Source organism: Panthera tigris, chromosome A2 (assembly GCF_018350195.1).
Source record: "Panthera tigris isolate Pti1 chromosome A2, P.tigris_Pti1_mat1.1, whole genome shotgun sequence".
Taxonomy (NCBI): Eukaryota; Metazoa; Chordata; class Mammalia; order Carnivora; family Felidae; genus Panthera; species Panthera tigris.
In genome coordinates, this window is record NC_056661.1 from 41,141,919 (window position 1) to 41,155,606 (window position 13,688).

A 13,688-nucleotide genomic window follows, 5' to 3' on the forward strand; every position below is an offset into this window, starting at 1 on the left:
TTTTTAAGTTGGTGTCTGAAATAGAATTTTAGAAGTCATGAGAGAGAACATTTCTTTTTATAGCTGAGAATTTTTGTGTGTGGCCATAATAATTTTTTTGAAATGAGATTTAAATCAACTTCATATCAAATTATAAACATGTTGCACTTGATTTTCAAAGTCTGATTACTATCCTGACAGCCTGAAAAAAAATCTTCAGATGCTCCAACATTAAAAACTCTACAACTATACAAATGACCTTAGAGATAAGCTAGATACATCCTTGTATTTTTGAACAACAAATCTGATATCTGGGAAAACAAAGGATATATGTAATACCTCCAAGTAATTTTGACTGTTTCTTATATATTTTATTATATTTTTCTGTGGCCTTTGGTTACAGGTTTAAATTTGGGAGAAGAATTAAAACAAGTGTTACTGACCATAAAGGAAAAACTGAGAAATGACCAGGATAGCTGGAGGGAAAGCAAATGCACATAACTTTCTTGACTGCAAGCCCTAGAAAGAGACTTAAGTTACTAAGCACATACATATACTTATGGGTGCATGTGCACACTCAGACACAAACAAATCAATTGGAAGGAAACAGGACAATTCATAATATCAAAAGAAGAATGACTTCCTCTCTAAAACTATATGAATCAGAGCAATTCTTTGTTTCCAGGTAGCATGAATTAATTAATGGGCATGTGTTTTTCCATTATAGCATTAAGACAATTTGTTTCTGATAAGGGTAACCTAGAGTTTTCTCTCAGTAACCAATTTGCTTCTCACTTAGCTCAAGAGTGGATCATATGTCCCTGACCTAAGCCAATGAGAATATCACTTTTTTTTTTTTTTTTTAGTCCTGGCAATTGTCTAGGGATGCACATATGATCCAGTACATAGCATCTTTCTGAACTTTCTCAGAAATACTTTTATTCCTGCCACCTCAGATGTGAACATGAGAGGCTGCATTTTCAGGGACACTATAGTAATTTACTACCGCTGAAAACAAATCACTCAAAGTTAGCAAAAATTTGGGGGGGGGGATATACACATATGGACAACAAAACCATTATGTGATAAAGTAACTAATGTAGCAAAACCAAGCCAGATACTTGCACGTAAGCCTCATAACTAATACAATTTTAATAGAGTGAATTGCTCAGTAAATGATGCCTGACACTGCTCAGAGATTAAAGGCACAAAAGGTCTTCACTTAAGACCAAACCCTACCCAGCTAACCGAAAGCCCCCACTTCCCTTAAGGTCTTGGTGATTCTCTAGAGAGAGTTTCTATTCAGCTATTTAATTCTTTATCTTCAGCAAAGTCATTATGTTTAATTAAATGTAGGAATGATGAAGTTAAACTAGACTTTAAGTAATCAGTTGAGTTCCAAAGAACAGGAATGATTAAAGTTCAGATTCTTAACTAAATATGTTTTCATAAAACAGCCAGAAGTACTATCTTTAAAATTGAGCTTTAACAATGGGCCAGTCTCTGAACTGGGTATATTGTACATTTTCTCATTTTGTCTCCACAATGACTGTTTCAGATAGGCATAAGTAGCCCTCCCTTCAAGCCAAGAGACAGAGGTATAGTGTTAACTTGCTGAGCTGGGATTCAAATCTGAGTCTATCTGATTTAAACATCCTTTTCTACTGCCAGCCTTGTCCAATCCAGAGATATCTTTTGATTATACTTGTATTATCACAATTTAAAAACTGGGTTTTTTAATATCTGTAAGCTCAAACTGAATCACCTTTACATACCTAGAACTCTATTATTACTGACTTCTCTCTTATCAGGTCCCCTCCCCAACAAACATAAAAAGTGCTATTGGAGTTGTGAATTGGTACAACTTTTCCGAAGCATTTGGCAGCATTCTGCAAAGGTTTAAATGTTCTCACACCATTTGAATCATCATACTTAATGCCAGGAATATTTCCTAAATGGTTACATGTAATCAAGTTGGTACATTTCAAAGCAATTCAGAATAGGATAAAATTACAATGCAACTTAATGTCCAAGGAGAACTGAGTAAAGCAATTATTGCTTAATTACACAATGGAATACTGTGAATCCATTAAAATATTTTCATAGAATAATACACAATAACATGGAAAATGTTCATGATAAACATATAAAACAAAGTAGGATACTTAAAAACTATGCATAATATGACTCTAATCCTGCTTTAATACATGCACAGAGAAATGTTTGGTTATCACTAAATAAAGGGATTCTGGGAATTTCTTTGCAAACGCTGGTGTGATCGCAAAGAATATAAACCTACTAGAGCAAGCTTAAACAAGAAAGGTGAATGTATCATGAGGTCTGGGGCATTTAAATGAAGTCAAGGGGAGAAGTATAGCTGTGCCTCAGGAGAAATGGGAACAGGGCACTGGAGAGCTGTTGAGAAACAAAGATGTCACATTCTTGGAATTGTTTTCCTCAAGGTTTCTGCTCCTTTGAACACCTGTTTTTATTCTCCTCTAAAGACTGGCTCTCTTTGCTTCCATGTGTGCATGGCATAAGATGAACACTCAGCTATGTCCCAGTTTACATATTCTCATTTCAATCAATTAGGGAAGGCTGACTAGTCTCCCTAAATTCAAAAGTTATAGGAGGATCTCATTGGTCTAACTTGGATCACATATGGATTCTGATCCAATAAATGGTGACAAAGGGGACCTGGTCACAGATAGGAATCTCATCTTTAGTGCCGCTAGGGGTTGGGGATGGCTGCTCAGGTTATGGGACATTACCTTACAATTTTTCTCTAAGAGGAAAATTATTTCCTTTTTTTGCATTATTACGTTCTTCTGAATTTTTTGGTGTGAAAACATGTCTCTTTTGCACCAATTAAAAATTAGAAAAAAAAAATGATGTCTCCCAGGTTGAGAGAAGCCATGGACACATCAGGTGGTCTCCCCACATGGACAGCAGAGCCATGAATTATTCATAGTTTGCAGAAATTCTCCTAAGAGGTACAGAGTACTCTGGCTAGGAACTCGATAGAAATCTTTTATCATTACTACACTCTTTAAATGTGTTGGTTTCACTGAAGATCCTGAGGGCCCAGTAAAATAGCTAATGGCAGAAGGAAAAGTCAGATGTGAGTCCAAGAAGCCAAGAGCATCAGAGGTCCCAGCTTCATTTGACCCATAAGAGAAAATGGGTAAGGAAAACAGAAGGAGCATATGATACAACATTCAGTCCACCCCAGGAGAGAGGCATGTCAAGGGCTATGTCCCACCTTTAGGAAGTTACTCACATTCACTGATTTTTAGTTTTGTAAAATGAACAGGCTTGAACCAAATAATATATAGCTCTGAAAATATGCTGTTCTAAATATGTGGTAAGAGTAATTCGTAAAATAATGAGCTTTGGATTTTCACTTGGTTTTTTTAACAACGAAAGTCTGTCTTCAAACTCTTTTGGCCTATATACCAGAAAGGAACTTTCAATATTTGGGGTCTTAAGTCATTTATTACAGAATAGGCCTTGTCATTCAGGAATAATCAGGTATGCAATGCACTGCTATCGTAATGGGTTTTTAAACCCTCCTTCATGGTTCATTAACATGGATGGACATAACTTCAGAGGTCATAAAGCACAATAGCTTTCCTACACTTAGTTGATAAATAGGTCAATCAGCTTACTTCATAGAGTCAACAACATTCCAGATAAGCACAAATTGAAACTCATACACAACTAATTGTATATGGGATGACCAAAATGTCAATTCAAAATTAACATCCGTGCTTTAAACTATCATCAACTATATGACTACCCTTTCTGTTGTACTCTGTCTATATGCCACGATATTCTCATTAACAGTGTGTCTATATTTTTGTCTTTTTGGGAGACAGGGCAGAAAAACACAGTTTTGAACATACAAGTTAAATCTTCATCCAAAATTTATTTTTATTAGGGGAGCTAATTCTCAATATGTTATACTCCTTATTCTGTACTGTTTTCCGACTGCTCACTGTACATTATTTTAGTTCCAAATCAATGTGGCTCTTTTTTAGAAAAGATGTGCTACACACCATAAGTGTACTTGAATTCCTTCCCTGATAATCAAAACTCTGTCAAGAGGTTTGCTAGCATTCGACTCTGATATTATACTGTTTGACATCATTCAATAATGTGTTATACACGGAACAAACAAGTGTTACTCTTTAGTCTCCAACATATGTCAAAATAAATGGCTATTTCAGTTGTAGTTTTTACTGAGTGACATTTCTATGTGGTGTCATGCTTTTACTTATCGACCTTAGCTTCCTGGAGTGATGAGCCTCAAGACCAAATATTACCTCCATTGTTCCCTAGCCTATTTTTAACAAGTTGTCAAACCCAAAGATCCATTCCAAACAATTTCATGAAACAGTCCATCATGCCTCATCTACTAAATTGCTTTATTATCTTCTGCACCATTGGTACCAAGACTAGACCCAGTCTTCCAGTTTCTGATTTTGTGAACTACAGTTCATATTCCTACGTAACTTTCTTTCACCATAGCTACAGGTGTTTGGATTGTTGATGCACAATGAGAAGATTATGTCTAGGGATAATTTTAAGTAAGTGAGATTATTCAAAAATTATGTTGTATAAGTTGATTTACAGACATCATGGCAGAGGCTTGCAAAGGAAGAAATTCAAAAATTGAATTAGATGCATCTAAGCCAGACATTCAACTTCAATGTCAAAGTCTTAAAGTGGATAATTCAAAACCGCTTCACCAATTTACTCTGAATTTCTGTGTTCATTTTTTTTCCCCTCTCCCAGTGCATTTTGTGATGGTTAATATGACAGGTACTCAGTCACATCAATTGTTCCTTTTTTCCTTGAAATATTCTATAGTTTCCTTTTGTAATGTAGAGTCTTTTAGAAATTTCAAGTGAAGTCTATGCCTTCCCCATCTTTCTTATATATTATTTTTGCAAGTGGGTCATAGTGGTAAGAAGAGACAATGTGAATGTTTGAAAGTTGGGGAACATTCTTGAACTGAAAAATAATGTCAAAACAATTCCTGTTGTAAAGAAATCAAAGTACTAAAAATGAAACAATTGTATCTAGCTCTACTATTCCCCTCCCTGTCTTCCAATTACACAGAATCACTACTTTCAAATATTTTGATCTTAGATCTATTAATTATTACTTCCTAATCCTAAATAATTCACTTACACTGGTACTTCTAGATTTATCAATACAAGACACTATTAAATATCTAGGTAAAATTTGAGGACTTAGCTCATTTATTCTACCCTTCATCTCTTTATCAACATGTAATCAACACTGTAATAATGAGCATTTCCAAGTTCATCTTTACCATCAGTGCCCCCAAATATTCATCGATTCAGTCACCTGATAAATCGGTATTGAATAACAAACATACAACCAAGCCTTTTGTAGGCACTCTGGTTATAGCAGTGTATACAACACAACAAGGCCTGCCTTTACAGAACTTTCATTCTAATCAGGAGAAAATAGGCCACAAACAGAATATGCCAGATGCTGATAACACATTAAGAACAAAAAATGAAAGCCGTGTAAGGAATTCAAGAGCATATATAGCATCATCTGAGAAGGCCTTTATGACAAGGCAGCATTTCAACAAACACTGGAAGACAATGAAGTAATAACCATGTCATTATCAGAGGGAATGGGAAGGAAAATAGCAGAAGCATAAACGGTGTGCAAAGGATAGGCAAGAAAGGCCAGTATAGGTGAAGCACATCGAATATGAGGAGCGTAGAGAAGATGAGAATGAGAGGGTTTGGGACAGCCAGCAGGGAAAGGGGCGTGTTGCAGATCTCTGAGAACTTTGCCAGCTAATGACAAGGAAATGTATGGTATACTGGTCGAAATGGAGTCTCAGCAGCATTATGCATCAGAATGGAGAGACATACTGTCTTCACCAACCACGTCTCAGACCTGGGCCCTCCATCTTAGCCTGTGCAGCACATAAGCACCACTAGATTCTTCTAATAACATTATTGTTTTACAGTGTTAACAGTGTTATGGAAAGCCCACTGGAGTAGGGACAAAGCCATGGCAAGACAATGAACTTGTATCATCTATGAAGGTGGAAAAAAGCCTTGAAATAAGGCAGTGACATTAGGTGCAGAGAACAGTGGGCAGATTTGAAAGAAATTTCCTAAAAGAAACCAGTGGATACTTTTGGCTGTTGAGGAGAGTGACAGGACAAGCAACAGATTCCCTATGTGTCTGGCTTAGGAAATGAAGAAGTGCAGTTAAGAACTGGGGCACCTGGGTAGCTCAGTCAGTTGAGTGTCCGACTTTGACTCAGGTCTTGATCTCATGGTTTGTAAGCTCAAGCCCCTCATCAGGCTCTGTGCTGACAGCTCAGAGCCTGGAACCTGCTTCGGATTCTGTGTCTCCATCTTTCTCTGTCCGTCCCTGCTAGTGCTCTCTTTCTCTCTCAAAAATAAATAAACATTCAAAAAAAATTTTTTAAAAAATGAATTCAAGAGGAGGCAAGTTTGAGGAGGTTTAAAAAAAGGTTTTGGGCACCTGGGTAGCTCAGTCGGTTAAGCGTCCTAATTCGGCTCAAGTCAAGATCTCATAGTTTGTGAGTTCAAGCCCCACGTCGGGCTCTGTGCTGACAGCTTAGAGCCTGGAGCCTGTTTTAGATTCTGTGTCTCCCTCTCTCTCTCTGTCCCTCCCCCACTTGCTCTCTCTCTCTCTCTCTCTCAAAAATAAACAAAAATATTAAAAAAACGGTTTATTACAAGATAATTTACATTCTAGTTACTTGATGGGTGTTTGTCCTCACTACTACAAAGCGAAAGCTATCATTTCAGGGAAAGGTTTATAAAATTCTTTCTTAGATTATACTGTGTACTGTTACTTGTTGGATTAATGATTCTTATCAATTTTTCTCCAATTAAGATTGAGGTGTGCACTTTGAAAAGGTGATAAGCTTAAAGCCAAAGGTTATATATCAGCAGGTTGACAGAAATTGGCATACTATTCTGGTCATTTAAAAGTCCTTAATTAGTAGATAACCAACTTTAATATTCTATATCTTATTGCTGTGTCTTATTTCATTCAAAAATATTTGAGGGTTTACAATTTTCCAAATGTTACACCAGGTACTGGCATTAAAGTAAATAAGATATGGTCTCTATCCTATTCTTTTAGGCAACATAGTCTATTAATAAACTATGGAAGGACCAGTCACAGCTCTACTGGCTGATGAAAGTGTACCTTAACAAAAAGTCTATTTGTTTATTTTGAGGGGCATGTTGCAGGGAGAGAGGAAGTCCCAAGAAGTTTCCACACTGTCATCACAGAGACCGATAGGGGCTTGAGTTCATCAACTGTGAGATCATGACCTGAGCTGAAAACAAGAGTCGGACAGTTAACCAACTGAGCTACTCAGGCATCCCTGAATAAGTAGTTTATAAGGAGTACAAGGAAGGACAATTTTAAAATTATCTCATTTAATGTACTTTACTTTTTAAGTGTTTTCTATTTATTTATTTATTTTGAGAGAGAGCGAGCACAAGCAGGGGTGAGGGGGACAGGGAGAGGAAGAGGGAGAGGGAGGGAGGGAGGGAGAAAAGAAGGGAGGGAGGGAGAGTGAGAGGGAGAAATAGAGAGAGAGAGAGAGAGAGAGACTCTGAAGCAGGATGCACACTCAGCATGCAACCCAACTTGGGGCTTGATCCCACAACCCTGGGATCATAACCTGAGCCAAAATCAAGAGTCAGATGTTCAAATGACTGAGTCATCCAGGCACTCCACTGAGTTTACTTTTCTAAAACATTTAAACAATCCTTCAATGGAAAGCTTTTTAAAAATTACCATTCTGTTTTTCTTAATTTTTGTCATGATCCATATGAAGTTTGGCAAATATGTGTATGTATCTTCTCTCCCCTTCCCAAGGCAGAAATCACTAACCTGTCATAGATGTATTTCCAAATGAACCCTGGTGTAATCTCAGAAATATTTTCTATAACAGAGCATAAGATGGCAGCGAACATTATTTTATTTGTGTATAGGAGATGAAAACTCATTGCCATCCAAGGCTTAAACAGGCACTTCACAAAAGATGATAGGAAAATAACTTACATACTTCTGTGAAAGGATCAACCTCATTAGTCATCACAAAAATGCAAATTAAAACAACCATGAGAGAGTCATGCTAAAATGAAAAACTCTGATAATACCAAGTGCTGGTGAGGATGCAGATTAAGTGAATGTTTCACTGTAAATTGTTTAGATTACAAATTGGTTCAACTACTTGGGAAAACTGTTGGATGGTATGTGGGTTATAAGCTTAGGAATCCTCCAGGCTTACACCAATGGGCTAACAAGGCATAAAGAAATACAAAGCCATAGGATGCTCACACCCGAGTTTGGGTAAACAAGACAAGGCAACCAAGAATAGGGAGGTGCAAAGGCACCCCAGAATAGAGAGGAGGTACAGAGCCCCCAGAATAGAGAGGGGCAAAGTCCCAAAATAGGAATGGACACAAAGGCTCCCAATACAAAGGTATATGAGGTAAGCAAGATCAGGCATGCAAGGCAAAAATGTCCCCCAATTTAGTACTATAGCAGAAAAGCTTTCATAGGAGAATAGGGCCATGGTAGGTAAATTGGTGAATTGGACTATGGACCTCTGCAGTGCAGGCAAAGCAGCCCAGAGTGGAGATGTTTAATGAAAGAAAGGGTGTCTTGTCAACCCTGAGATTATTCCCCCTACCTGCCTCCTCCCCTAGGTTCCCTAAGGTAAACAGAGGTGGTGCCTCATGTCTGCTGTAACCAACCTCCCACTCTACTGTCCTGTAGGCATCAGGATTTTGCTTTGTATTAACCCAAACTCCTAACCCCAAATATCTTCAAGACCCCCTTTCCCTCATGTTCCCAAGTTAATGTTCACAGATTGATTCATTGTCCCTTTGTGCAAGTCCATCACCATGTTTGTAAGCCTTCTGATCCTAATAAAAATGGGGCAAGGACCCTTACTCAGGGCTCTTGTCTTTTCCCAGACATTAGCCATCTCTCACTTTCAATCCTGCATCCTGCTCTTTTGCTAGACAAGAGAGAACTTTAGACCCAGAGTCTACAACAATGGTATCTGTAAGAATTGAGTATGTACATTCCCTTCTACCCGGCAATCCACTCCTAATGCTATACCTAAGCAAAATATGTCCATACATTTACCAAAAACTAGGCACAAGAACATTCATAGTAGCAGTGTTCAAAATAGCAGAAAAACAAAAACAAAAACAAAAACAAAACCTGGAAAACACCCAAATGCCTTCATCATTAAACAGATAAATAACATTTTTACAGTATCATTACCTATTACATTATGTAATACTATGCAGTAATGAGAACAACCTAAACTATTTGCACCATGGATGAAACTCATAAACCTAATACTGAATAAAAGAAGCCAGAAAGGAATATAAGATATAAAGTTTCATTTATGTAAAACTCAAAACACAAAATTAGTCTCTGGTGGTACAGGGTACCATTGGGCAGAGTATAAAGATTTCTGGGAGATGATAATATTCTAGGTGCTTGCTACATGGGTGGGCTCATTTTTTGGAAAATAAATTGAGCTGTAGTCAGATAATATGTTATAATAATAACATGTTATAATAAGTTAAAATAATTGTATGCATGTTATAGTAAATTAAAAGCTTATTTAAAAAATAGGGGTGCCTGGATGGCTCCAACAATTAGGCATCAGACTCTTGTTTTCAGCTCAGGTCACGATCTCACGGTTCATGAGATCAAACCCTGCATCATGCTCTGCACTGACAGTGCAGGGCCTGTTTGGGATTCTTTCTCTCCCTCTCTCTCTTTCCCTTTCCCACTCACTGTCTCTCTGAAATAAATAAACATAAAAAAAAAAAAAAAACTAACCTAAAACCTTTGGGACATCCTTGAAATCTCACCAGTTTTGGAATTTTCACTATTTCCAATTTGAAAATCCACTAATTCTTGGATTTTACCCCCACATGAACATCTTTCATTATGAGACATCGCTATAATTAATTGCAAGAAATTTTAAAAATAAAATTTCAGCTTCTAAAAATAACCCCAGGTTTGGGGTACCTGGGTGGCTCAGTCAGTTGAGCATCCGACTTCAGCTCAGGTCATGATCTCATGGTTCGTGAGTTTGAGCCCCACATTAGGCTCTGTGCTAACAGCTCAGAGCCTGGAGCCTGCTTCCGATTCTGTGTCTCCCTCTCTCTCTGTCCCTTTCCCCCTCATGCTCTCTTTCTCTCAAAAATAAATAAATGTTACAAAATTAAAAAAAAATAAAAATAAAAATAACCCCAGGTTTCTGGTGAAATTAATTCCCTTCAACTTCTAAATGGGCTCTGTTCATACTTCACTTGATTTTATCTTTACGTCAAAATTTGACTGCATTTTTTTTTCCAGAATGAGCTAAGTAAAATTTGGGAATAAGAAAATTATTAAGAAGAATAATATATTAAGTTATTAACATAATGGGTTTGGGCATTTATCAAAGCACTTTCCTTCATGAGCTAGGAAAAGAGCAAAGTGAAAAGTAAAAAATATACAATTCAGGTGTGTTTTTCGTTTTATTCTTCTTACTTACATAATTTGTTTTTTAGGCTTTTTCCTGTGGGTCTAAGTTATTTGTTCTTTTCTGCTCATCATTATTTCTTTGGATGATAAATATAAACCATGCCTTGTAGAATTTATGTGGTAAATTCTCAAATGTTTTTCCTTATATAATTTTTTTGTATTCAACCTTTAATTCAACTCACTACTTTTATAACAATAAAATTAAAAGCTTTAAAAAGAAAAAGAGTACCTTAGATGATCCATTTAATTCAATTTTAGAAAATTTATTCTTTTTGCTAATGATTGATATGGAGGCCTGTCTGTGATCCTGTTCCTTATCGAGGTAGCCTGAGGGGGAGGGGCTGTTGGGGCTTGGATAAGGGCTTTTCGGCTAATAAAGAGAAACTGTGAAGGGTGCAGGTTTCTGCCTCTACTAGACAATCTAGGCAGCAGCAATAAACATGGAATCAATCAATGGAAGCCAACACTCACAAGCCTCAATCTTTATTTGACTATGATAAATAAACTTGTGGCTATTCATGTTTTTATAATTGATTGAAACTCATTGCTGAACAGAATTTACAGAATGGGAATAAAGAGCTATCAGGACAGGAAAGAAAGGTGGGACAAGTAGCTGATAATGACAGTATTGATCTAGTGAAAGTGTCTCACCTGGAGCTGACATGTCACTGGACTGGGACAAGTAGGTGTGATAACAAGTGTACTTATTTTTAACCAAGTTTTCATTAGAATTATATAAGGAAAAATAAAAACGTCTTAAGTAATTTAGATGGACAAGTCTTTTCTCTTTCAGACTTCCCCGAGTTCTCAGTACAGTGCCTCAGACTTGACCGGTGCCCTACAAATATTAGCTGAATTCATGATCTGTGCTTTTAGCTCTTTGTACCTAGAGCCAGAACCTTGTTTCCATAGCTTTTCTCACTATCATGCTCCACACCCCAACCTCAGGAGGAAAATTGTATTTCATTAAACTTATTTAAAATTGATTAATATACTGATTAATTTAATTAACTTAAACTTACAGTTAATTTCTTTAAGGAGAGATTTTTGCAAGCAGTACCTCCCTCCGCTCCATTAAGAATATATGTGTTACCCCCCACCCATGTTCACTACAGCATTATTCACAATAGACTAGACATGGAAGCAACCTAAGTGTCCACTGACAAACTAATGGATAAAGAAAATGTGGTGTATAAAAGCAATAGCATATTATTCAGTCATAAAAAAGAAGGAAATCCTGCCATTTGAGACATGGATGGAGTTTGAAGGCATTATGCTAAGTGAAATCCGTGGGAAAGAGAATGACAAATACCATAAGACCTCACTTAGATGTGGAATCTAAAAAAGCTGAACTCATAGAAACAGAGTAGAATGGGGGTTGCCAGGGTGGGAGGGTAGGGGAAACAGGGAAATGTTGGTCAAAGAGTACAAACTTCCAGTTATAAGAAGAATAAGTTCTGGGGAACTAACATAAAGCATAGTGACTACAGGTAGCAAAACTGTATTATCAACTTGAAAATTGCTAAGAGAATAAACCTTAAACACTCTCACCACACACACATACACACAAAGGAAACAATGTGAGATGATAGAGGTGTTAACAAAGCTTATTGTGGTAATCATTTTGCAGCAATGCATACATGTATTAAATCATCACCTTAAAATGACACAATGTTATATGCCAACTCTAACTCAAGTGGCTAAAATGTGTGTGTGTGTGTGTGTGTGTGTGTGTGTGTGTGTGCATGTGCGCACGTGTGTGATAGCTGCTGTTACCCGGTACCGTGTGTGGTGGTGAGAGGACGGGGGAGTAGTAGGGGTGAAATACCTCATTTACTAGCTTCCTGACACAAAAATGACAATGACTATGGCTCATCCTTCTGTGCAATGTTCTGCAATACGTAGTAAATAGAATTACACAAATATAAATATTTACAAGTTTATTTATCATATTCAAATAAACATTATGCATAGATTAGAGGTTGTTTTTCTAAATATTTTATTCATGTGTTTAAAAGAACACATATTTGTAGCATTTGTTCCATGGAGATGGTCGTATTTTCTGAAACTTGGTAGGCAAGTTTTTACAAGATGCACTGTAGAATATATCAACAACTAATGAATTAGAAATACTGATGACAGTGCACTGTAAAATGTATTAGGACACTAATTAGACAATCGCAGAAATGCTTACTGATGGCTTTTAAACACCTGCTTGGCAATTTCTAAGCCTGGGTGTTACTTCATTTAACAATGCACGCTTAATTAGGAGACAGAGTTAAGATTAAATAATAAACCCAGGACCGCCCAGCATGCTCTATGCTTTTAACTTTCTACCTCATCCACAAAATTTAAGGAATGATAATTTCATTTACAGAGGAAGCAATAGAATAGATTTATCTGTTCCCTCAAGGCAGATTCTAATCGCTGTTATGAAGCTCATTTCATAGAATGGCAGAGAAGATTTAGGAATGAGGTGTGTATGGGGGTATTGGAAGGACGTTAGAGCCTAGAGCAGAAAGCTGATCATTTCCAGGTGCGATTTCTCCAGACAAGGGGAAGCCCATTTCTCTGTGATCAGCAGAGACCAAATTTTGTTAGGGTTTCCACCTTGGTGGCCTGCAATGGGTACCTGTTGTTTTATGTGCTTGCCACGCCACTTGCACACATGTATATGTTCCTCCTATTTTTCGACACATGAATATGGTGGAAGGACCCACAATAATAAACACGACAAAACCCAGCTGGCTGCAGTTGGTGAGTGGTCTCTGACCACTCAGAGAGTGTTCTGAGGACCAGCAGTACTGACCTCACCTGGGAGTTTCATTAGCAATGCATCATCTCTGGCCCTGCCCTTGACCTACTATATCAGAATCTAAATTTTCATAAATTCCTCAGATGCTGTGTACAATCATTAATTTGTAATGCACTGCCCTACAGCACTTTATTACAATGCCTCACTCAGTCATTGCTTTTGCTTCCCTACAATACTCTTGGGTCATTGTAACAAATACCCCTTTGTCTTTTAGCTAACCACAATGGGTTTCTACTACCTGCTACTAGAAGACTCCAGAGAGCCCCACTTTACCTCTTCAATCAAT